Raw genomic sequence first — 27559 nt, 5'->3', positions numbered from 1 at the left:
GTAAACAGGAACAGATGGTACATTTGAATGAGGACCTTTTATAATTTTTTATTGCTTAGGGTGTAAGAATATATTTATATATTGTGTATGAGGAGATGTCATCACGACACAGCGCCCCGCCCCCAGAGACCGCGTCTCCTCCCCTTTCCGGCATTTTGGGAGGATACCCGCCAGCACAGTTCATTGTTTACATTGGTAGTAGAGGAGGTTGTCGCACTATTCTAGAATGCCTGGAAAACACTGCTGTGTAAAAAACTGCTCCAGTGTCTCACACGATTGTCGTGGAAACCATAGGAACCATTTGTTACAGTTTTTTCGTTTCCCTACATGGAAAAAGCATTTCATTTGAACTGAACGCCACCATGTTTGATCCAGAGCTGCTGTAAGTTACAGCAGAAACAAACTTTGTTATTTTACTGTTGTTATTATTATTATATTATTAATCTGCTTTGATACAATCTGGATTGTAAAAAGCACTATATAATTAAAAGTGACTTGACAAAAGGTGAAGCAACTTACCTTTGCCAGTACAACGGTGTTTTCACAGTTTGGGGGCTTGTAGATGACCAAGTCGCGCACCCAGCCGCAGCACAATGTCTTGTAACTTTCCAAGGATTTCAGGCTTTTGAATTCTAGCATAGTGTAATAACTGATGCCAAAAACCAAGTAATTAACTATTTCCATGTAAGTGCAAGGTGGTAAAGAGTCTAGGTCTTTGTTTCATTCAGCTGCAGGCTGGGTCGACGTTTTTAATATTAGCCAGTTTCTCTAAATACCTCTGTTTGGCATTGGTAGTAAGTTTCTCCCTGTAAGGACCCTTTTCTTTTGCCGCATTCTTCTCCATTTCTTCTTAATTTCTATATTATATATATGTATTTATTTATGTAATTTCTCGTAATTTCTATCCGTATATCCGTTACAATTTGTATCCTTCTCTGTATCGCTCTTACACTGTTGCCCCTGGCAACCAATAGCGTATCCTCCCAAAATGGTGGGCGGGCTCAATTCGTCACGTGACAGCAAGCTACCGTGACGCATCTCCTCATTCTCAATAGAGAGAGAGATACAGAGAGTACAATATAATAAGACGCTTTCGACGCCGTCGGAAAAGACACAGTACAATTACATATTAATCCATGTGATAATTGAGGAAAGACCATTTTATCTTGCTCCCGCCCATATTCGGAGCGGCGTCCGAAATAATTTCACACGTTTAAAGTCTAGTGTGACCGCCCCTTAAAAGGTTTTTGTCTTTATGTTCAACTGAAGTGAAATAATGAGCATATGTCAAATTTGAGAAACTCATTGCTCTCGCTCGCCTTGACTCACCATGACTGCCGCACATATACTTGAATAACGGAAACACACCCACGGTGCGTCTTCGTGTTTACAGTGGTTGGCATCCACCAATCCTACAATGTGTCACTGCTGCAAACCGGTTAGGCTGTAGGCTACACTTAAGCAAAAATGAATTAATTAAAAAAAGTAACGGACAATGCACCATGTGTTATAGTGATGGGAAGTTCAAATATATAAAGTCAATAATCATAACTTTAGTCAGTTAAAAACCTCATAATCATGAAAAATTTACAATTAAGTTTTGCAACAACGCACCCAAATACAGTAACAGCAATAATGTGCATAGGAGGATTTAAGTCTTGAAGATATAAAGTAAATAAATGTCATCAGCAGATAAACCATGATACACTTACTATACATAATCCATTGCAATGTATTTATTATTAAATGAACTTAACGTTTCGCCAGATTGCCCTTCATTTCAAGCCCTCGGTTTACCCACGCTCATGACATTAGCACAGAATCAGTTCAAATTCAATCACAAAAAGAATCAGTTCGGTTCAGACGCGCTGTGAGTCAGTCGGCTTTACGCTGAATCACACATGCACAGTATCATCAGTATAGACAACCCTGCACAGATCACCCCCCCCCCCCCCCAAAAAAAACAGCATTAAGGGACCAGTGGATGGAGTTTATTTTTACAGAGCATCAACGGAGTTGTGCAAGTGTTTGTGTTTGTTCCCTGCATTTCGAAGATGCTTGTTTTACAAACAAGGCCCAGTTTTATGCCGGATTTGTGTATCGTTTATTTCTTAAGGATAATGCAGTCCCAACGAAAAAGGGTCATGATCGTGTGTTGGAACCGCAGGCGGTGAGTAAAACTGCTTCAATATCTCTGTGTTGTTAACTTAACTATTGGCGCGTAAGCACATCAAGTAAACAACATGCGATGTTGGCATCAAACCGCACTTTCCACATGTATAGCTTAAAAAAAAAAGAAAAAAAGACAACATAAAGTGGAACTTAGTCATTTTCCAAAACCGCTAAGCAAATATATACAGTTTCAATACATACCACATAGAGACGTCCTGCACTGTAAACCCTAATGTTGCCTTGACTTAAAAAAATCAAGTAATGTTGACTAAACATTACTTAAAATTTTGCATTTTGGTCCTGTCACTTAAAAATATGAGTTAATTTAACTAATTTACCTAAAAATGCATAAATTTAAGATTTCAAGTGTTGTGAGCTCAAAATCATGAGTAATCCTTTCGAAAAACTCAACGTCACTCTGTTCTTTCTTTAATGTGATTGGCCATGGGAGAAATTCTGCCTAGCAACAAGAGAACAAAAGCACTGATTGGTGGGTTACAAAATTCGTCCCTTTTGGTCTGTTTGGTTGCTGAACTACAATTTCTTTGTGTACTATGTTCGGTGACTAAAATTATGTAGATATAAAGTTGTTTTGCATGATTTCTACTGGTGAAATATGTTAATTTAAATCCTTGTGGTACGTGATTTTTAGATGATTATTGAAACGACAACTTAAGTATTTGATGAAGTGGCCCAATCGTTTTCCTTTGAGCGAAAGAACATGGCAGCTAAAGTTACTGCTTAACTCGTTAGATCGAAAACCCTAATAAGTTGAATGAACTGTAGGGGAATTTACAGTTAAAACCCAAGGACCAGATATGTCGCAATGAAGACCAGGAGTCAGAGATGAGTTCAATTAAAAATAATAATTTTACTTGAAGAAAATAGTTTGCAATTTCATCAGCAGAAGTCAGCTTCAACACTCTCGAAGGAGTTCGCAGGCCGCCCCCAGTACAATACAAAATCAACCACAGTTATACCCTGACAGAGGATACTAATTGCGTCAATACATGAGTCAACAAAATTCTGATTGGTTCCAAAACCTAGATAAACTCTCCAAAGACGTAGATCTGATATGCTGGACACTGGCAGTTGATCGTTTGTCCTGGGACTGTCTGAGCTTCTCCCTGTACAGACAGATACTAACACACATACACAGAGAACTTATCTAAAATTCAAGGCTTTCTAGCACTGGCGAGTGTCTTATCATTACGGTTGGACACACACACATAATATGCGGACATTAATCTTGAGGAAAAGAAATACAGCACACATTAGGTTACACATTTCACTCTTGCTATAACTTGATTAATAGTCAAACAAGAAATCATGTAATAATATAATATAATATAAGTATGAAGGATATGGCAACTTGGCATCCACTCCTTCAGTCCCCCGTTTTAGATCAATGTGGGGTCCAATACCCCACATCTGGTCTAATAAATAAGGTCAGGTGTCGTTGTGATGCATGCTAATAATGCAGGCTGTTGGTCAACTTAAACATCTGCATATACTTAAGATCTCTGGTACTGGCTGACATTTTCTATTAATAAACACATTATTTTGTACAAAATACTTCCCATATACATTCTTACTTCCCATATACATTCATCTACTTACTTAATCCCACAATATCTGCACTTGCACTAGTCTTTCTTCACATAATGTCTTTTCCAGTGAATCATTCTGTGTCCCTCTACCTGGAAAAGTGTCCTCCATCCATATATACTTTCATCAACATATCTTTGTAAATACCTCTCTTCCTACTACAGCTACTTCACACTTACCCTCTAAAACAAAACATTAATCCAACAGCCTTAAGACTAAATTTGCATATTCATTAACCAGATTTAACAAATCATTAAAGAAAACCGCATACACTATAACCAATTAATTTTTTTTTTTTAACCCTTAAGAAGGATATTTGCCTTATTTGTTTTCTTTTAACATGTCTTATACAAATATGATGAATTTTAGTTAATTTGGTCATATCGTAAAATAAACTCATTACAATAAACGTATATATATATTATTCTCTGGAAGCCGGGCTAAATGAATAACCACTGTTATTGCATTCCTGACATATGTCAGACCCTCAGTCACTTCACAAATACCAAATATAGACATTGCTTATAACCTAAATCCCAGTAAAGAGACCCTTATGTTATGAAAATCTATAATTTTCCAGATCAATGGTGCAATTAGAGGGATTGAACATCCATTATACCCTTTCACTCCAAACTTGGTGTTAAAAACACAAAAATAAACAAACCATAAATAAGTAAGATCAATATTGAGCCATCTTTAAAAATAAAAATAATCTTAATCATTATTTCCTCCAAAACCTAGAGCAGTTCCTAGTTTATTACTTAATAGCCCTTTTATTAAGTTTTACTTTCACCACGAATCCAGTTGCAGTCATCATAGTTCACATGCTGTTTAAACATACATGAACCATAAACCTAAACTTGTCATTGTTAACAACATTTGGTCAAAATTACATTTTAAGTATCGAAGTGTCTAACTTTTAAAATACAACTAACCTTTCCACTTATTGTCATGCATGTATTTTTATACCATGTCATTACTGTTAATCATACTTATTGCCTTATTATTACTTTTTTTATGCAAATCTTGTCAATTATCATACCATATTACTGTACTCAGACTATATTAACGACACATTCAGAAGCAAATCCTCAATAATTTGTATAAAGTTAATTTAGTTCTCACTGTTTTGTCAGTGATAAATGCTTACAGGTCAGCAACGTGATCAATGTCTTAAAAACCCTCGTTCATGTTTGTCATTTGGCAGTGATATTTATTTACTCAAAATTATTATAAACTGAAAAAGAGCACACAGGTTTCCCAATACTATTACTAAATGAACAATACTATTACTTAGTTCTAAACGCCCAAATATTTATTAAAGAGACATCCTCAGTTTCTGTAAAACTGTATTGAAACAGTATACATTATCAAAAAGCCCTGTCAGTGTTCACAATATTAATTTGATTTGACCTGACAGGTGTTCATAAGCAGCTCCATAGAGCCTATTACAATTGTTTTGTTCAAACAAAATTTATTATTATTATTATTATTTTTTTTTTGCTATGCTATTTCAATTAATTCAAACCTCTTGTTATGGATTTGCTCCATTAAGGGGCTATCCACACGTTTTTGTTCAACTTATCTCTGTTCTACATAAACCAAACTATTGCGTCATTCAGACCTTGAAGAGCCACAAAGCCTTACAGCTGCTTTTGCTTTTGCACTATATTACATAAACAGGATTCACTCCTTTGTTTTCCCACCAGGCTTCTTTATGTGAGTGTGCTCTCTGGATAATTTGGTTAGTGACTTAGCCAATCTGTCACTGTTTTTCTGCCGTCAAGTCTAAAATATTTACCTTCACCATTCAAACAACAAAGTGTTAACTTGTTAAAATTTAGACCCTCATTTAAATTTAGGCATGGATTTTAAACCCATTTTTGGACGGCAAACTTAAATTTCACAAATCCAATCATATAAACACTCTTTAACATATTAATCCAGAGAGTGATTTAAATCAGTATTATAAAAGACAAAACAAGTCATTATTACCAGTAGCAGACAGAGCTGAATAACCAATCCACTTAAAGCTCGTCCCATGTTTGGCATTGTCTTTTCATTAGTTTCACTCAGAATTATCGACTTCTGTAAAGTAATTTCACTTAACACATCTGTAATGATAAAACACTCATTCCAGAAGTTAGTGACTCAATTGAAACAAAACAGGAACAGAATTGTCCCCCAATAATATATATATAGACATCCTCATGCATGCACATACTTGACACATTTATATTTTAACAGCTCATATTTAAGGTTTTCCTTTTGGTATTAAATCGGAAGGATTTAAACTCAAACATTGTCTGTGCATTTTACCAAGTTTGTACCTAATCTCTTATCTAATCTCAAAATTTGCCTGTTCATTAATGATTTTTATTTTGAGAAAAATCAGCTGGGTTGTTTTGGTCTTAAAATCATTGCTCTGTTTTGGTTACTCTTTCTTAGCAGGCCAATAATAGAAGAAAAGCACCATCCCTGCCTCCACTCAAGCACTCTCTCTCTCTCTCTCTTACTGTGCAAAATATTATTTATTTATTTTGACAATTTTTGCCAAACTTTAACTTAGACTATAATATAAAATTCATTACAACATATAACCCTAAATTATTCAAATAAGTTAAAAATGTCAAAGTTTCTAGATCTAAAATCTCAGTTTAAACTGTTTAAAATACATAATGCTAGGAACATTTCTTTAAAATTATTTTTACCTTACATGCTTAATTCCCTTAACCTTTGTTATCTAAACCATCTCTTGATTAAGCAGAAGCAGTCTTCATTTTTAGCCACCACCATATCTTGTTATTATCTTGTGTCATGCCTAATGACCTGCATGAGTAAAGACTATGATATAGACATATTAGTTCAATATCATTTTAGCCTTATAAGAAATTTTTGTCTCAAAATAATGGCTGTCATCACATGGTCTCAGATGGTTCTTGAAAGCCCATTGCCATTAACTTTTTATAAATAAGCTCCTTGTCCTCAGGGTGTGATCCACTGGTATAGTTGCATCAAGTTGTGGACTCTTGTCACAACAATCAATTAAGGAATGTGGTTGCTGGTGATCAGGTCTGGAGGAGCTCACATTTTGAGGCAGATTGCTGTACTTCATACAGTTCCTCTCGTAATGATGCTCTAGGCCTATCAAGCATCCGCTCAACTCCACTACCATCTCACATTAAACACCTCCCTTCAGGGCAGGTGCCCAGTGGCGGTGACCCCCTGCCTTAGGTTGTCCCCTATTGGCCAGAAGAAGATCTTACCCGTCATTGAGAAATCACCTCATGCACACTGGTAACCACTCTTTCCCATTGCAACATCCTCGACAGTCTTCTTCCAGAATCCAGTATTTCCTGCAGCTTAGGAAAGGTGCACTCAAGAACCATGAGAGCCATTGACAGCACCTACTAGTGTTAAAACATTGAAAAAGGTTAATCAAAACTAATATTTAATCGCTAAACTCAATTGGATACCTCCAAACTATCATGCTGAGATTACTCAGTGAATTTATTTATTTATTTATTTTTTTACACCCGTCCATTCATTGTAATTTTCTGTTGCTTCTGTAGCTGCAGCCATCAGGCCCTGTATGATGGTGGAGACTAAAAAAATAAGACAGATAAGTTACTGGTCATAGAACAAATAGCCAACAATTGCTCCTAAATTGTTATTCATTATTTTTATAATCTCTTATTTCTTACATGCATTGGGCAGTTGAACATTTAACTACCAATTGCCCTCTTAATGCATTAAATCTGAACTCTTTTTAGCATGTCCTTTAGCATCTCTGCCTATGATTTGACTGAAACACTGTGCTGTACTATAAATATCTTATCACTTAAACACAGGCTCAGATAACGGCATTTTAGCTTACTTTGAATGAGAGAGAGAGAGAACTCAGAGGGATTCAGAACTCGTAACAATGCATTATCATTCATTTTTAACATAATTTCATCATACTATCATTTTACAAAACTTGTCAGAAATTATATGCATTAAAAAAAAAACATCTTTATATTTGTATTTTTACTTTATTTTCGCAACTCAAATGTTTCTCAAAGTTCTTTGCAGTCATTGTCATTACTTTTACATCAACTTGTATTTATTCATTCACTTAATTCTGGCCATGGCTTCTGAATTTCAACATGGGTTTTAAATCTGTCAGAGGTTATCTGACCCAGGTATATTACTTTGGGTCTTGCTAGCATGCTGTTTTCAAAGTTACTTTGAAACCCCCGTTTATGTTACTTGTTTACAACTTTATCATCTCATAAACAAAAAATTATAATTTTCTTTTCTCTTCTTTTTCTTTTTTTTTATGATGCTGCGTGACTACAATTTTGCAATCCAACAATAAAATTAATCTTTTGGCCAAACATTAGTAAATATAGGAATTACCAATTTTTCACTCAGAACATGTGTCTGGTACTTTTAAAGCTTAAGCCAGAGTCATGGTGGGGGCCAGCATGAGATAAAACAACTGCTTCATTGTAGTCAAAGCAATTTTATCTTTTAAAGCAAAACATAAGCTTCTAAGTTTTTCCAAAATGCCACTGCCAATTTGTGTGCCTTCAGTTTTTATTTTTTTTACTAACCCAGAATTCTGTTCAGTATGCCCTGTCAGGACTTTCAACAATTATATAGGAACTAGAACAGATCTTATGATATCATTCTTTGTCATTTGAACCTTCTATGCACAGAGAATCAGATTAAATCATCACTCAGTTACTTCTGGGATTATTTTTAACAAATCGGCACATACATTTATACATTTTTATTTCTCTCTGGTTCTTTAAAGTTTAAAGTCAATCAAGTTTTTGTTTTAACATTACAATCAGAATCAAAGCTCAGACTGACCATTCTTTCAATGAATTCAGAGAATATTTTTAAAGTCAGAGCTTCAGAGCCAAACTGTTTACAGCATTTGCTCTCTTCTGTTTCATTATTTCTATCAGGGCTGCCCAGGTTACCTAATTTGTCAGTCATATTTCTATCATAAACCAAAAACATATTGAGGCGGCGATCTTACCAACAGCACTTGACTTCTGCGTGATGAAATTGCAAAGTATATTCCAGAATTTCCATATACTGGTCCAATCCAATCAGGGTCATGAAAACTACATTTTAGCTCTTTTGGGGTTGTTCCTGAGGCATCCCAGATCAATCAATACTTTCCCTTTGCATATATCCCTATATTTTTATAGGTGCACATATGAATTATCACTATTTATTTTTAAACACTAATTTTGGATACTCTTTTCCCTAACCACTGACCTGGCCTATTTCTAAGCTCGGGGCGCCCCTGTCTGTAATGGTGGGTGATCGAGAGTTGGAAGAGCGAGATACGACTAGAACCCCGTCTAGTGTCTTACATTCTTCTCGGGATTTCCCATACCCCCTACTTTGGCTTACCCGGCCGTAAATGCACTGCCCTTTATGGCCTCTCGTGCTTTTTGGCTCTCTGTGCTTGACCCAGCACTGCCTATTTACGGCCCTATGTGTCCCTTGTCCCTCGGTGCTTGACCCAGCACTGCCCTTTACGGGTTCACATGCCTGTTAAGAATGCGTTTTGTCCCCCCCTGGACTGTGCAGCACACCTAGAAACAAATTTTTACGTCTCTCTCTAAGACCTATAGGTGTGCACCTGTTCCCTCTGTAACTGTACACATCTCTAAATATCTTATATCAAGACCTACCGATGTGTACTAGTACCCCTTATACTCACAAGGTTACTTATTTACAGGTATATTGTGACACCAATTTACCTACTCCACCCTGGAGCTGGTGTCTACCCCCTCACGTCTGAGTGAGTCTATCGTTCCTCCTTCTCTCGACCCCCTCCACTTACAGACAGTCCCTAACCAATAATATTAAATCTAAAATCTTTCCTACCTTGGTTTGATGATTGATCAGGGATGTCACCAAAGAACTATTGCCCGCGAATCCTCCACCATAACTGTAGGGGAATTTACAGTTAAAACCCAAGGACCAGATATGTCGCAATGAAGACCAGGAGTCAGAGATGAGTTCAATTAAAAATAATAATTTTACTTGAAGAAAATAGTTTGCAATTTCATCAGCAGAAGTCAGCTTCAACACTCTCGAAGGAGTTCGCAGGCCGCCCCCAGTACAATACAAAATCAACCACAGTTATACCCTGACAGAGGATACTAATTGCGTCAATACATGAGTCAACAAAATTCTGATTGGTTCCAAAACCTAGATAAACTCTCCAAAGACGTAGATCTGATATGCTGGACACCGGCAGTTGATCGTTTGTCCTGGGACTGTCTGAGCTTCTCCCTGTACAGACAGATACTAACACACATACACAGAGAACTTATCTAAAATTCAAGGCTTTCTAGCACTGGCGAGTGTCTTATCATTACGGTTGGACACACACACATAATATGCGGACATTAATCTTGAGGAAAAGAAATACAGCACACATTAGGTTACACATTTCACTCTTGCTATAACTTGATTAATAGTCAAACAAGAAATCATGTAATAATATAATATAATATAAGTATGAAGGATATGGCAACTTGGCATCCACTCCTTCAGAACTAAATTGATTGAGTAAACTCATTGCCTCAATTTAATTGAGTAATGGAGTCTCCCAAAACTTACATATTTAAGTTTATTTAACTTGACGGTTTTGTAGACTGTACACTGAAAACCCTAATAAGTTGACTGAACTAAATTGATTGAGTAAACTCGTTGCCTCAATTTAATTGAGTAATGGAGTCTCCCAAAACTTACATATTTAAGTTTATTTAACTTGACGGTTTTGTAGATTGTACTTAAATCACTCAGTTCACCAAACTTGATGCTTATTTAATGTTCTTAAACAATTATGTTCACTTAACTTGGTACTAATTTCAAGCGCACTTATATATTTGTTAACTCAACATGTAAATTTAACTGAAAATGATGTTCTTATTTTTGACAGCACACTGAAGTAAAACAAATAACAGCATATTTAAACTTTGACCTTTTGACAAACTGTCACAATATTCATGAAAATACAGTAAACCCTATACTGCACTGTAAAAAAAAAAGTATTTTTATGTCTTTGCAGACATTGAAAAGACATCCATTGAGGAGAGAATGTTTTTTATGTCTTCTGTACATCCGATATAGATGTTCACATATCCTCCTTACAAGGTTCTGTGACTTTATTTCTGTCAGACATCTAGAGAAGCTCTTATTGAGAATTAACAGAGGTTTAAATGTGCATACATGATTCATTTGAAGTCACCATTGTGGTGGAAAGTGTTTGGTTTAGTTGGGATCTTGGTCCAGATACTTCTTATGTTCGCTTGTCTCTTGCTGCTATAACAGTATGTTTTAAAAATGCTGTTTTTGTGGTGAAGAAAGATGACGTTTAAAAGAGCTGAGATGTTATCAGCTTTTTGTTGGTGTTAGCTTGTCTCTTGCTGCTGTAACTTGTGTGTTGTAAAACACTGTTACTGTAGCAAAGAGAGTTGAGATCTAACATACACATATCTTGCTTGTAATGGTGACTAATTATAGTAAAATAAAATGTATTGCTGCAACTATGGATATACTTTTATGGATCTAAACTTTGTAGATAAAACAATGTACTTACTTTTAGAAAACCGATCATGTCGTCACAAACAGACATCAAGATTTTGGATATGCATCACATCAATGGTGACAATCAGAACAAAAAAGGCTGGAAAATAAGGAGTTTGTGCTATGGAGCTCTTTTGTTTGTCACCATTATTGTGATGCATATGCTACATCTAGAAGTCTGTGTGTGTGAAAACTTGATTGATTCTTTTACTCAAATTATTTCAAACACATTCATTTCGTCCATCTTTAAAATAAGTATTTTACTCCTGGTGCCTGTTAAAAATATCAAACAAAACTTATTTTATGATCTCAAATACGTTTTATGCGATGAGTTTCTCATCAACAAAAACATCAAATAACACCTGAGCTCATTTAAATTTGTCTTTTTTCACCACTAAAACAGCGTTTTAAAATACACTGTTACAGCAGCAAGAGACAAATTAACACAAGAAGTAACTGGACCAAGATCCCAACTAAAGCCGCGTTTCCACCGCAGGAGCTTTACCCAGGAACTAGGGACTTTGGCCTGGTACTTGGTGTGTTTCCACCGCAGGAACCAGGAACTAAATAAAGTTCCGGGTAAAAAAATGCCCCTCAGAAAGTCCCTGCTGGCGAGGTGGTACTTTTTCAAAGTTCAGGAACTTTCGGGGGCGGGACTTTGGCGCTAAACATTCTGATTGGTTGAGTTCAAACACCATTTATTCGGATCATTTTCAAATATTACTGTTATTGTGTCATGAAATGTAATTTTAAAAGTATTTCAGGCGAGAATGTAGTTGTTTAAAACTCAAATCTGTGGTTTATTTATAAAGACAGCGCCTATTTAAAAATGTGTTTCGCCGATCTCTGCGACGGTGAGCTCCACTCGATCAGCGGGAGCTCAGTCCTCATATATCCGCCGAGAAACAGCCTCTCCTGGGATAGACCTTCTGATATGTGCCGCTGGCTCTGATGTGTCTTTAATGGTTATACATAAAATATAATTCAGCTGCGGGGTATACCTAACAGGTTTTCTTTGGCCTGTATTCAATTTATCTATATGTTAAAATGAAAATAAAAAAGGCAAATTTATATAATATTTCGTTTCATATATATATAGTATATAATTACACTGCTGTTTATAGATTTACCGGACTTGCATCGTTGCGGACATCACACTCCCCAGTCGAATGCACAAAGTCTGACCTACCGATGATGCACGTCCAAAATCAGCGTACTTTTTTTTTTTTTTTTTTTTTCAGCAGTACTTTGTATTGAGAAACGCGCACGGACCTACGTCACCAGTCATTTGCCTAATCTTCCCGGTACTTTACACCGCGGTGGAAACGCAGAAAGCAACAGGTCTGGGGGGAAAAAAGTTCCTGGTAAAAATGTTCCGGGTAATTTTGGTGGAAACGCGGCATTAACCAACACTTTCCACCACAATGGTGACTTCAAATGAATCATGTATCAACATTTAAACTACAAAACCTTCAAGTTAAATAAACTTAAATATGTAAGTTTTGGGAGACTCCATTACTCAATTAAATTGAGGCAACAAGTTTACTCAATAAATTTAGTTCAGTCAACTTATTAGGGTTTTCAGTGTGCTGTAGTCATTGCTGCTGCTGCTCTTGTTAAATTTCAGCCTCGGGATCTGATTCTGGATCATAAATATACGGCTGAATCTGACTGTTAGCCATGGTTTGTTTTAGATGATGGTTTTTTCCTCACGGTAATGTCACAACTTCCAAACTCTCTCAACGCAAAAGACTACTCGCGCTCATGATTCTTTAGCTCCGCCCACACATCACGCCTCCAGCCGCTCTTGTTTTTCCGGGAAAATAATGGTACAGACTATCTTTCTCTTATAAATATAATAAAACTAAAGACTTTTTGGAGTTATGAAGGATGCAGTACTACTCTATAGGTACTCAAGATTAACAGGATATTGAGGGAAAACGAGCATTTCACCCCCCCTTTAAGTACATGAATTACTCCGAGATATTGGTTTATTCTGACTCAGAGGGAGTGTCAGTCATGTTAAAAAAGTTAACAGCTTAAGGAATTTGTGGATTAATGCTTATTGGAGGAGTGAACTGTTTCAAACAATTCAGTTCGATTTGGTGAACTGGTTCAACCAGTTCACTAAGAAGAACCGGTTAAATTAAACGATTCGTTCGCGAATGGTAACGTAACGGAGTTAATTTATTTAAAAATAATGCAGTATTTGAAGTAACAGTATTAGTTACTGTCAAAAGTAATTGCGTTAAGGCGGTCGCACACCGGACGAAAAGCGCCGCGTCGCATCGCGCCACATCGCGCCACATTTAGGACAACTCGAGGCATCGCACACCGGACGCGCACATTCTATATGCGTGAGCTCAATTTCGCAGCAAGATGGGAGAGTTTTAACTTCATCTATTATTATTATTTTAAATATATGATTTTAATTGATAAAAGCTGAGTTTTGAACGTTAATTAATGAAAATAATCTGTGTTATAATCACTGATCTATATTATAGATCAGTGGTATAATAAGTCTGTTATTGTTTTGTTGTATCTGTTGTCTAGGCAACTGTGCAGCCTTACTGAAAACATAACCAAACACTTTTTAATGTTTTATTTGAATGAAACAAATGTACTGTATTTTAGTTTCAGTTTCAGTTTATAACATCTGTTTTTTTTTAATATAAAACTATGCAGATGGCGCTCTGTGGCACGGCAGAAATTTGAACCGCGTTCTGAGTCGTAGCTGGGCGCTGGGGACAGACACCGAATGGTGCCGCCGGTGTGTGTACGCTCATAGAGAATAATGTGTTCGAATTTTAAAGACGTGGCGTGACGCGACGCTTCTCGTCCGGTGTGCGACCCCCTTTACTGTAATCATACAGTGGGTACGGAAAGTATTCAGAATCATTTAATTTCATTTTATTTTCCTCAGTAATGTACACACAGCACCCCATATTGACAGAAAAACACAGAATTGTTGACATTTTTGCAGATTTATTAAAAAAGAAAAACTGAAATATCACATGGTCCTAAGTAGGGCTGGGCGATATATCTAACGATATGATCATGCGCATCTAATCAGTAAAGCTGCTTCCGTGATCACCGCTAAAGTCGCCATCACCTGCTTATAATTGGAGTGGCATTTAATAGACAGAGCCGTAGATCGCTGACAAGCCACGCCATATCGCGTTCATTATCGCAGATGAATCGCCTTCGATATGAACGCGATATGGCGTGGCTTGTCAGCGATCTACGGCTCTGTCTATCAGAGGTGGGACTTTCAAGTCACAAGCAAGTCTTCAAGTCATATCCCAAGTCCTCAAAGGGTTAAAGTTAATGAGATAATTAAGTGACTAATTAAATGATGATTGTACATTAGTGATGAACATCTGCTGTTAACAATCAACATCACTGAAGTAAAGAGAAACACAAGAACTACAACTGAATTTAGCCACAGCCTTCAACTGAAAAAAAAAAAAAAAACACTATGCCACCATATTTGTGGTCAGGGTTTGCTTTAGGTAGTCTCTTGACCCTTTTACTAATTCAAAGTAATTTGATTCAAAACAACTTCAACATTGTTTTTGCAACAAACATGTATGCATTGCTGAATCAAACCTTGTAGTGACAGATGATCTTATGCTTTTTCTGCTTATAACTCATGTTGATTTGGACATCATGAGATAGTCTTCTTTGGATTGTTGACTGACATTCAGCTTTTACCAGAGTTGGGACTTTCAAGTCACAAGCAAGTCTTCAAGTCATATCCCAAGTCCTCAAAGGGTTAAAGTTAATGAGATAATTAAGTGACTAATTAAATGATGATTGTGCATTAATGATGAACACCTGCTGTTCTTGAGAATTACAGAGGATCAGATGTTGATGTTTTATTGGTTAAAGTGATGCAACCATAATGGAGATCAGCGTGTGCTTTAGTGGGGCTCTTGACCCTTGACTTTCATGTTAGATCTCTTTATGTAGCATTGCATGTGGTGCTGTAAAGCAGCAAGACGAAATTAATTTATTTAAGTTTAGCATAATCAACTCAGTTAAACTACACTATGGAAAAAAAATTAAAGTAAGTGAATTTTAAATCTACTAAGTGCATACAAAATTTGAAAATCTATACTCTGTAGACACACACAGACATCAAGAACCAGCATATGACTCTCAACAGTGGTGACAATCAACAAAATGTTGCATGCTGGGTAAAAACTCCCGTCATGCACTGGAGTATGAAAAATTGTCACCACTGTTGAGGATCGTGTGATAAGTGTGTTTGTCTAAAAACCTGAACTGATTGTCTCCTTTTGTGTCTTTCAACATTTAGATTTTTTTTTTTTTACTTCAGTTCAGTAATAGCTGAGTGTCAGTCTACTATCCAAGATAAACACAATTTCATGATGTTCAGTCATCATGAGTTATAATTAGAAAACACATAAGATCATCTGTTACTGCAAGGTTCGACTCAACAATGCATACATGTTTGTTGCAAAAACAATATTGCAATTGTTTTGAATCAAATTGGTTTGAATTAGTAAAAGGGTCAAGACACTACTTAAAGCAAACCTTGACCACAATTATGGTGACATAGTGTTTGTTTTTTTTCGTTTACTTTTTTTTCAGTTGAAGGCTGTGGCTAAATTCAGTTGTAGTTCTTGTGTTTCTCTTTACTTCAGTGATGTTGATTGTTGACAGCAGGTGTTCATCACTAATGCACAATCATCATTTAATTAGTCACTTAATTATCTCTTTAGCTTTAACCCTTTGAGGACTTGAATATGACTTGAAGACTTGCTTGTGACTTGAAAGTCCCACCTCTGATAGACAGAGCCGTAGATAGCTGACAAGCCACGCCATATCGCGTTCATTATAATGAACGCGATATGGCGTGGCTTGTCAGCGATCTACGGCTCTGTCTATTAAATGCCACTCCAATTATAAGCAGGTGATGGAGATTTTAGCGATGATCACGGAAGCAGCTTTACTGATTAGATGCGCATGATCATATCGTTAGATATATTCCCCAGCCCTAGTCCTAAGTATTCAGACCCTTTGCTGTGACACACATATATTAAACTCAGGTGCTGTCCATTTCTTCTGATCATCCTTGAGATGGTTCTACACCTTAATTTGAGTCCAGCTGTGTTTGATTATACTGATTGGACTTGATTAGGAAAGCCACACACCTGTCTATATAAGACCTCACAGCTCACTGTGCATGTCAGAGCCAATGAGAATCATGAGGTCAAAGGAACTGCCTGAAGAGCTCAGAGACAGAATTGTTGCAAGGCACAGATCTGGCCAAGGTTACAAAAACATTTCTGCTGCACTTAAGGTTCCTAAGAGCACAGTAGCCTCCATAATCCTTAAATGGAAGACGTTTGTGATTACCAGAACCCTTCCAAGAGCTGGCCGTCCGGCCAAACTGAGCTATTGGGGGAGAAGAGCCTTGGTAAGAGAGGTAAAGAAGAACACAAAGATCACTGTGGCTGAGCTCCAGAGATGCAGTCGGGAGATGGGAGAAAGTTGTAGAAAGTCAACTATCACTGCAGCCCTCCACCAGTCGGGGCTTTATGGCAGAGTGGCCCGACGGAAGCCTCTCCTCAGTGCAAGACACATGAAAGCCCGCATGGAGTTTGCTAAAAAAAAAAAAAAACACCTGAAGGATTCTCTGGGCTGATGAGACCAAGATAGAACTTTTTGGCCTTAATTCTAAGCGGTATGTGTGGAAAAAAACAGGCACTGCTCATCATCTGTCCAATACAGTCCCAACGGTTAAGCATGGTGGTGGCAGCATCATGCTGTGGGGGTGTTTTTCAGATGCAGGGACAGAGAAAGATGAATGCGGCCAAGTACAGGGATATCCTGGAAAAAAAAACCTTCTCCAGAGGGCTCAGGACCTCAGACTGGGCCGAAGTTTCACCTTCCAACAAGACAATGACCCTAAGCACACAACTAAAATAACGAAGGAGTGGCTTCACAACAACTCCGTGACTGTTCTTGAATGGCCCAGCCAGAGCCCTGACATAAACCCAATTGAGCATCTCTGGAGAGACCTGAAAATGGCTGTCCACCAACGTTTACCATCCAACCTGACAGAACTGGAGAGGATCTGCAAGGAGGAATGGCAGAAGATCCCCAAATCCAGGTGTGAAAAACTGGTTGCATCTTTCCCAAAAAAGACTGTATTAGATCTGTTATGTGGCTGTATTAGATCAAAAGGGTGCATCTACTAAATACCAGAGGTGGGACTTTCAAGTCACAAGCAAGTGTTCAAGTCATATCCAAGTCCTCAAAGGGTTAAAGTTAATGAGATAATTAAGTGACTAATTAAATGATGATTGTGCATTAGTGATGAACATCTGCTGTTATTGAGAATTACAGAGGATCAGATGTTGATGTTTTATTGGTTAAAGTGATGCAACCATAATGGAGATCATTGTTTGATGATTGTGCATTAGTGATGAACACCTGCTGTTAACAATCAACATCACTGAAGTAAAGAGAAACACAAGAACTACAACTGAATTTAGCCACAGCCTTCAACTGAAAAAAAAAAAAAAAACACTATGCCACCATAATTGTGGTCAAGGTTTGCTTTAAGTAGTGTCTTGACCCTTTTACTAATTCAAACCAATTTGATTCAAAACAATTGCAATATTGTTTTTGCAACAAACATGTGCATTGCTGAGTCGAACCTGGCAGTAATAGATGATCTTATGCTTTTTCTGCTTGTAACTCATGATGACTGAACATCATGAAATTGTGTTTATCTTTGGATAGTAGACTGACACTCAGCTATTACTGAACTGAAGTAAAAAAAATAAAAAAACATCACAATGCTTCAATGTTGAAAGACACAAAAGGAGTCAATCAGTTCAGGTTTTTAGACAAACACACTTATCACACGATCCTCAACAGTGGTGACAATTTTAATACCGCAGTGCATGACGGGAGTTTTTACTAAGGTTTTACCCAGCATGCAACATTTTGTTGATTGTCACCACTGTTGAGAGTCATATGCTGGTACTTGATGTCTGTGTGTGTCTACAGAGTATTAGTGATGGGATTTATGGCTCTTTGAGGGGATCCGGATCTTCGCGATCCGTTCCTTTCAAAGAGCCGTTCAAAAGAACGGCTCTTTTGGCTCTTTTTAAATATCTAGTCAGTTTTAAGAATCTCAGTTTATCCTGGAAATAATCACTGGGAGGAATGATGAGGTGAGATTTGTAGTCAAATAATTAAAACTCGGATATCACACACCAATATCTGAGTTTGAATTATTCTGAAATATTGATTATTACCTCATTTGTCATGTGTGGACTATATTCCATAGGGTTGCACAAATCCCTCTGCTTAGACAGTGACATCACTATTTTGGATTTACCTTTAGTACAAAGTGTGTGTGTGTGAGTGTAAAGCTACGTTGACTTATGTTATTCATGCAATACCTACTCACAAATAAACATCAAAAACAAAGCCGGCTGCAATGAATGTCTGTGGAAAACAGCTTTTAGTGAAAAATTTCAATACAAGAACAGTATCACAAAAGAACATTTTTAATGTTTTTAAAAGAACAAGTTTTAAATGAACACAAAATGCAATGTAAATAAATACAAAGCAGTTCCTTTATGGCCTACCCAATGACAGAGGAACGCAGGGTTTTTTTTCCACTGGAGTACTCACGTGAAGGATGCGTGCACAACTAATAACTAATATCATCACGCTATAAAGGGTTGGCCTGCGCTGGGTGCGCCCCTCCCCTATAACTGTTCTGTCTCGCGGAGGAGCTCATTTGTATGAATCTGTGTGAAACACGCATAGGAAAAAAGAACGACAGAAAGAACGGCTCTCCTCCAGCCGCGACTCGGCTCCCATCGTTCATGTTTATGAGCCGTTCAAAAGAATCGGTTCGTTCGCGAACGTCACAACTCTACAGAGTATAGTTTTTCAAATTTTGTATGCACTTAGTAGATTTAAAATTCACTCACTTAAATTTTTTTTCCATAGTGTAGTTTTACTGGGTTGATTATGCTAAACTTAAATAGAGCTAATGTTAATTTGATTGTAATCTGACCACCTATCATATACAGATTAATTTCTTCTCTCTGCTTTACAGCACCTCATGCAATGCTACATAAAGAGATCTAACATGACAGTCAAGGGTCAAGAGCCCCACTAAAGCAAACACTCATCTCCATTATGGTTGCATCACTTTAACCAATAAAACACCAACATCTGATCCTCTGTAATTCTCAAGAACAGCAGGTGTTCATCATTAATGCACAATCATCATTTAATTAGTCACTTAATTATCTCATTAACTTTAACCCTTTGAGGACTTGGGATATGACTTAAAGACTTGCTTGTGACTTGAAAGTCCCAACTCTGGTAAAAGCTGAATGTCAGTCAACAATCCAAAGAAGACTATCTCATGATGTCCAAGTCAACATGAGTTACAAACAGAAAAAGCATAAGATCATCTGTCACTACAAGGTTTGATTCAGCAATGCATACATGTTTGTTGCGAAAACAATGTTGAAGTTGTTTTGAAGCAAAATGCTTTGAATTAGTAAAAGGGTCAAGAGACTGCCTAAAGCAAACCTTGACCACAAATATGGTGGCATAGTTTTTTTTTTTTTTTTTTTTTTCAGTTGAAAGCTGTGGCTAAATTCAGTTGCAGTTCTTGTGTTTCTCTTTACTTCAGTGATGTTGATTGTTAACAGCAGAAGTTCATCACTAATGTACAATCATCATTTAATTAGTCACTTAATTATCTCATTAACTTTAACCCTTTGAGGACTTGGATATGACTTGAAGACTTGCTTGTGACTTGAAAGTAGGGCTGGGCGATATATCTAACGATATGATCATGCGCATCTAATCAGTAAAGCTGCTTCTGTGATCACCGCTAAAATCTCCATCACCTGCTTATAATTGGAGTGGCATTTAATAGACAGAGCCGTAGATCGCTGACAAGCCACGCCATATCGCGTTCATTACCGCAGATGAATCGCCTTCGATAATGAACGCGATATGGCGTGGCTTGTCAGCGATCTACGGCTCTGTCTATCAGAGGTGGGACTTTCAAGTCACAAGCAAGTCTTCAAGTCATATTCAAGTCCTCAAAGGGTTAAAGCTAAAGAGATAATTAAGTGAATAATTAAATGATGATTGTGCATTAGTGATGAACATCTGCTGTCAACAATCAACATCACTGAAGTAAAGACAAACACAAGAACTACAACTGAATTTAGCCACAGCCTTCAACTGAAAAAAAAAAAAGTAAAAGAAAAAAAAACACTATGTCACCATAATTGTGGTCAAGGTTTGCTTTAAGTAGTGTCTTGACCCTTTTACTAATTCAAACCAATTTGATTCAAAACAATTGCAATATTGTTTTTCGCAACAAACATGTATGCATTGCTGAGTCGAACCTTGCAGTAACAGATGATCTTATGCTTTTTCTGCTTATAACTCATGATGACTGAACATCATGAAATTGTGTTTATCTTTGGATAGTAGACTGACACTCAGCTATTACTGAACTGAAGTAAAAAAAAAAAAAATCACAATGCTTCATTGTTGAAAGACACAAAAGGAGCCAATCAGTTCAGGTTTTTAGACAAACACACTTATCACACGATCCTCAACAGTGGTGACAATTTTTCATACTGCAGTGCATGACGGGAGTTTTTACTAAGGTTTTACCCAGCATGCAACATTTTGTTGATTGTCACCACTGTTGAGAGTCATATGCTGGTTCTTGATGTCTGTGTGTGTCTACAGAGTATAGTTTTTCAAATTTTGTATGCACTTAGTAGATTTAAAATTCACTTTAATTTTTTTTCCATAGTGTTGATTTACTGGGTTGATTATGCTAAACTTAAATAGAGCTAATGTTCATTCGATTGTAATCTGACCACCTATCACATACAGATTAATTTCTTCTCGCTGCTTTACAGCACCTCATGCAATGCTACATAAAGAGATCTAACATGACAGTCAAGGGTCAAGAGCCCCACTAAAGCAAACACTGATCTCCATTATGGTTGCATCACTTTAAACCAATAAAACATCAACATCTGATCCTCTGTAATTCTCAAGGTGTTCATCATTAATGCACAATCATCATTTAATTAGTCACTTAATTATCTCATTAACTTTAACCCTTTGAGGACTTGGGATATGACTTGAAGACTTGCTTGTGACTTGAAAGTCCCAACTCTGGTAAAAGCTGAATGTCAGTCAACAATCCAAAGAAGACTATCTCATGATGTCCAAATCAACATGAGTTATAAGCAGAAAAAGCATAAGATCATCTGTCACTACAAGGTTTGATTCAGCAATGCATACATGTTTGTTGCAAAAACAATATTGAAATTGTTTTGAATCAAATTTCTTTGAATTAGTAAAAGGGTCAAGAGACTACCTAAAGCAAACCCTGACCACAATTATGGTGACATAGTGTTTTTTTTTCTTTTACTTTTTTTTTCAGTTGAAGGCTGTGGCTAAATTCAGTTGTAGTTCTTGTGTTTCGCTTTACTTCAGTGATGTTGATTGTTAACAGCAGAAGTTCATCACTAATGTACAATCATCATTTAATTAGTCACTTAATGATCTCATTAACTTTAACCCTTTGAGGACTTGGATATGACTTGAAGACTTGCTTGTGACTTGAAAGTCCCACCTCTGCTGTCTATTAAATGCCACTCCAATTATAAGCAGGTGATGGAGATTTTAGCGGTGATCACGGAAGCAGCTTTACTGATTAGATGCGCATGATCATATCGTTAGATATATCGCCCAGCCCTACTTGAAAGTCCCACCTCTGCTGTCTATTAAATGCCACTCCAATTATAAGCAGGTGATGGAGATTTTAGCGGTGATCACGGAAGCAGCTTTACTGATTAGATGCGCATGATCATATCGTTAGATATATCGCCCAGCCCTACTTGAAAGTCCCACCTCTGCTGTCTATTAAATGCCACTCCAATTATAAGCAGGTGATGGAGATTTTAGCGGTGATCACGGAAGCAGCTTTACTGATTAGATGCGCATGATCATATCGTTAGATATATCGCCCAGCCCTACTTGAAAGTCCCACCTCTGCTGTCTATTAAATGCCACTCCAATTATAAGCAGGTGATGGAGATTTTAGCGGTGATCACGGAAGCAGCTTTACTGATTAGATGCGCATGATCATATCGTTAGATATATCGCCCAGCCCTACTTGCTTGTGACTTGAAAGTTCCACCTCTGCTAAATACTGAGCAAAGGGTCTGAATACTTAGGACCATGTGATATTTAAGTTTTTCTTTTTTAATAAATGTGCAAAAATATCAACAATTATGTGTTTTTTTTTGTCAATATGAGGTGCTGTGTGTACATTGAGGGAAAAAATGAACTTAAAATATTTTAGCAAATGGCTGCAATATAATAAAGAGTGAAAAATTTAAGGGGGTCTGAATACTTTCCGTACCTACTGTATATGATATGGAGTTAAGCAATGGACTGATATTCCTTTATAAGTCTTTTTTTAGTTCATTTTGGTGCATCTACATCTGTAAAAGACCATTTTTGTGCCATCCTCTGACATAAGGTTCTGTGGAGACCAGAGGTCAAAAGGTCCCCTTAAAGTAATTTCAGTATGGTTCATTTCTTCTGGGTGGAGGAAATCAATCGAAAGAACTTATCTTGATTACTATCATGGGTTTACATGTGATGGTCAGGCTGTGCATCTCTTTGACCATCAAGAGAGAGATTTATTTATCCTTTCAGAAATTTGTTCTACACCATACAGTACGTCTGATACATTTATACATAAGACAATAAGACAGTTGACAAGACAGAATTCAAAACAAAATATACAACAAAATTTCCCTCTCCCCAAACACCCACACCCTTCCACACCCCCACACATACCCAACATCAGGACAGAAGACTCAAACCCCACTACACATAACTATCAACCTGGATTACTTGCCCCAAATTTGACAATCTCTTCTCCGAAATGAAGTTGTCAATAATTGTTCTAATGGTGTTAATGTTGAAAGCTGTTCTGTGAAAGAGTTGGTTGGTTATCTTGCTTCAGACTGTGGTGCTAGGAGTTGATTTACAACATCCTGTTGCCTCAGACTGTGGTGCTAGGAGTTGATTTACAACATCCTGTTGCCTTTCTTTGGAATTTGTCTCATGTCTCATGTTTCAACCATTATCCCGATCAAATCATTAATCTCTATAATTAAAGGTGATTTGGTGGTTTTGGTTAGTCATCATCATAAAATGGCTAAATTCACACCACTCACCCAAGGTCTGCTCACTGTCATCTAAAGTGTTTTTTTTTTTTCATTAATAAATAAAAAAAATTCTAACTGTGCATCTCATTCAAGCATTTAAAAAGTCATGTGATGTGTTTGACTAAAGTGTATGATGTTATTTCCTCTAGCTGTTGTTCTTGTGATGCTTTGATGATGCTACAGTTCTTAACTTTGAAATAATCAAGACATTCAGACAAACATACAGTCAAATAAATTGTAAAAAATTAATAGTGGAAATGGTTTGAAATTAATTTACACTCTGAATAAATTTGAAGCAAATTTATATTCTTATTCTAAACTGTTGCATCTGCACAGTCCTAATTGAGTGTATTTTTTTCTTTGCAGAAATCAAGGAAGAATGCGGTGTATGAAAATGTCCCCAAAAAACGATGATCAAATACTCTATCTGCTTGAATTACTGGACGATTACTCATACCTTTTGATTTTGTTCACATTTATTCTCTGAAAGAATGTCTCTGTTTTCTTTTATAACATTTTGGTGTTATTGTGATATATTAAATTTTGTTGTCTTTTTGTGGTTCCAGCTTTAAGTTTATTGTTTACCTAACTTAAATTATAAAAAATTTAATTACATCCCTTCTCTGTACTACAACCCACATAGCAACATTTTGTCGGCCCAGATCCGGCCCACATCTGGCACCCGTGGAAAGATGATCTGGCCCACATGCAGCGTGGAATGATGGCACTTGGGCGGACCGCTCCTGTTTGCCAGAATTGAGCCACAAGCAGACCATAGCAATGCCACATGTCAGCCAAGAGTAAAGAAATTAAACAGAACTGGACCTTATCTGAGCCACAAAATATGTGTATATTAAATATGAAGTAATTTCAGCCTTAATAAGCCTGTAACAAGCAGAATCCCTGAAGGAAAGAAGAGAACAGAAAAAGAGATGAGCAGAAACACAAGAACTACAACTGACTTCAGCCACAACCTTAGATGAAATCAAATGAGGATAAAAGAAGACATTAAATCTCTGGAGATCTCACCAGAGGAGGATTAAACAACTCCACAAACAGCTTTACCAGCTTCACTTATTACTAACCAGACTGACTTTATTTCTGTTAGACATCTAAAAAAGTTTTTAATGAGAATTAACAGAGGTTTAACTCTAATGTGTGTCACCATAACAGTGATTAGTGTTTCCATTAGTTTGGCTCTTAACTCTTATTCTATTGTTTATCTTTTTTGGCTGCTGTGAGAGTGTGTTTGTTAAACACATTTGTGGTATCAAAGCAAGCTAACTGAGGTCAGATGATGGTGGTTATCTGTTGATGGTTTTATATTCCTCATGAAAGAGGCTGATTTGCTTTTTTTATCTAACAGTTGTTTCATACATCATAAACCACGTGTTTCTGCCACATGAGAGCCAGCAATATTACAACAATCAGTTAGAAGATTTTAACAAACATGAAAAAGTCAATCTATGATGACACACACAGACATCAACAATCAGCACATGAATCTCAACAATGGTGAGAATCAAATGTACCTTGCTGCAATGCATGCTGGGTACTAGCATAGTACAAAACCCCAGCATGCATTGCAACATGAATAAATTATGCAGCTGAATTGTCCTATTATTTTGTTTAATTCAAAACATTTGCTTATATTTTTTGCTTTTGTTTTCGTTTGTGACTTAGTAGCTTTTCAGTGAAGTTCTGAATTGATCAGTTTATCTAAATATTTTTGATTGTCACCATTATTGAGATTCATGTGCTGATTGTTTATATCTGTGTGTGTCAGCTTAGGTTAAGTTTTTTAAGCTCATGTTTGTTAAAAGATTTTAACTGATTGTTACAAAACTGCTGGATCACATGTGGCAGAAACACAGGGTTTGTAATATGAATGGATCATTGGAACAACATAATTGCTAGACTAAAAAAAAACTTTAGTAAACCAGTGTACTTCATGATGATTATGACACCACAACAGATAACAGCCATCACTTGATATCAAGCTACTCTAGCATTGTTTGAAGCTGCAAATGTGTTTAACAAACACACCTTCACAGCAGCCAAAAAAAGACAAAATATACAATAAGAGTTAAGAGCCCAACTAATGGAAACACTAATCACTGTTATGGTGAAACACATTAGAGTTAAACCTCTGTTAATTCTCAATAAAAAAATATTTTTAGATGTCTAACAGAAATAAAGTCAGTCTGGTTAGTAATAAGTGAAGCTGGTAATGCAGTTTGTGGAGTTGATTAATCCTCCTCTGGTGACATCTCCAGAGATGTAATGTCTTCTTTTATCTTCAGTTGATTTCATCTAAGGTTGTGGCTGAAGTCAGTTGTAGTTCTTGTGTTTCTGCTCATCTCTTTTTCTGTTCTCTACTCTCCTTCAGTGATTCTGCTTGTTAACAGGCTTATTAAGACTGGAATTACTTCATATTTAATATATACACATATTTTGTGGCTCAGATAAGGTCCAGTTCTGTTTAATTTCTTTACTCTTGGCTGACATGTGGCATTGCTATGGCCTGCTTGTGGCTCAATTCTGGCAAACAGGAGCGGTCCGCCCAAGTGCCATCATTCCACGCTGCATGTGGGCCAGATCATCTTTCCACGGGTGCCAGATGTGGGCCAGATCTGGGCCGACAAAATGTTGCTATGTGGGTAGTGTAAAAAATAAATAAATAGAGAAGAAACATATTTCATGTTAAACTTTTGAAGTTTTTTTTTATTGAACACTCTAAAAACTGCTGGGTTGAAAACAACCCAATTTGGGTTATTTTGACAACCCAGCGCTGGGTCAAAAAGAGACGTACCCAGCGCTGGGTTATTTTAACCCAACCAGTTGGGTTATCATATTTAACCCAGCCTGCTGGGTTGCCTTTTTTATGGTTTAAAATGACTACATTGCAGGGTTTCAAAAACCAGACAAGGTGTTTTTTATCACTGTATTTCAGAAGGAAAACTACTGTATTTAGAAAATGTTCGATATCATTTCGCATGTAATGCTTGATGAGGCAGTGTTTGTGATTTATTAAAAACAAGAGAAAAGTCAAAAAGTTACATGTTAGAAGAAATGCAGAAAAGGATGCCATTAACAACTAGAGAGTTCATAAATAAAGCATTGAACATTTGATGAATATAACTTATAATCAAATTGGACTTTGTTCAGTTGAATATATTGTATAAAAATATACGAAAACACTTATACAATAAATTTACAATTAGTCAAGTTCTTTACCAACTATTCTGGCATGACAGTACACAAATAAATCACAACATTAACTCTGATATTATAACACTTAACAGACGTGTGTGTGTGTGTGTGTGTGTGTGTGTGTGTCTGTGTGTGTGTGTGTGAAAGAATGTGAGCAGGTGTATGAATGACAGAGTGTAAACTCTTCTACTAAACAACACAGAAAAAGCATTTAACATTGTTTTTACAAATTATACACTTACAGTTTGTTTCATAGTCCTGAATACAGATCATGCATCACGGTCAATTTTCATGATCAGATCAGACTGAATTTATTTCTGTTATACATCTACAAAAGTTTTTAGTGAGAATTAACAGAGGTTTAACTCTAATATGTGTCACCATAACAGTGATTTGTGTTTCCATTAGTTGCACTCTTTACTCTTATTCTATCGTTTGTCTTTTTTGGTTGCTGTGACGGTGTGTTTGTTAAACACATTTACGGCATCAAAGAAAGCTAAAGCTAATTTAGATCAAGTGATGGCAAAGAAAGCTAAAGCTAATTTAGATCAAGTGATGGCGGTTATCTGTTGATGGTTTTACTATCATCATGAAACAGGATGATTTGTTTTATTAATATAGCAATTTTTTCATTAATATATATACATCACAAACCCTGTGTTTCTGCA

General features: G+C 36.7%; 1 long non-coding RNA gene across 1 annotated transcript; it reads left to right on the top strand.

Annotated features, from left to right (window-relative positions):
- The first annotated feature begins 163 nt into the window (after positions 1-163).
- Positions 164-24288, top strand: LOC113093411 (uncharacterized). The gene is made up of 3 exons (XR_003287739.1): positions 164-382; positions 2117-2170; positions 24045-24288. It is a non-coding gene; the product is annotated as an uncharacterized LOC113093411 (long non-coding RNA).
- Positions 24289-27559: the final 3271 nt, after the last annotated feature.

Source organism: Carassius auratus, unplaced genomic scaffold (genome assembly GCF_003368295.1).
Source record: "Carassius auratus strain Wakin unplaced genomic scaffold, ASM336829v1 scaf_tig00215021, whole genome shotgun sequence".
Lineage (NCBI taxonomy): Eukaryota > Metazoa > Chordata > Actinopteri > Cypriniformes > Cyprinidae > Carassius > Carassius auratus.
The sequence above is the reverse complement of the archived record's forward strand: the minus strand, read 5'-3'. Positions and strand labels throughout refer to the sequence as shown.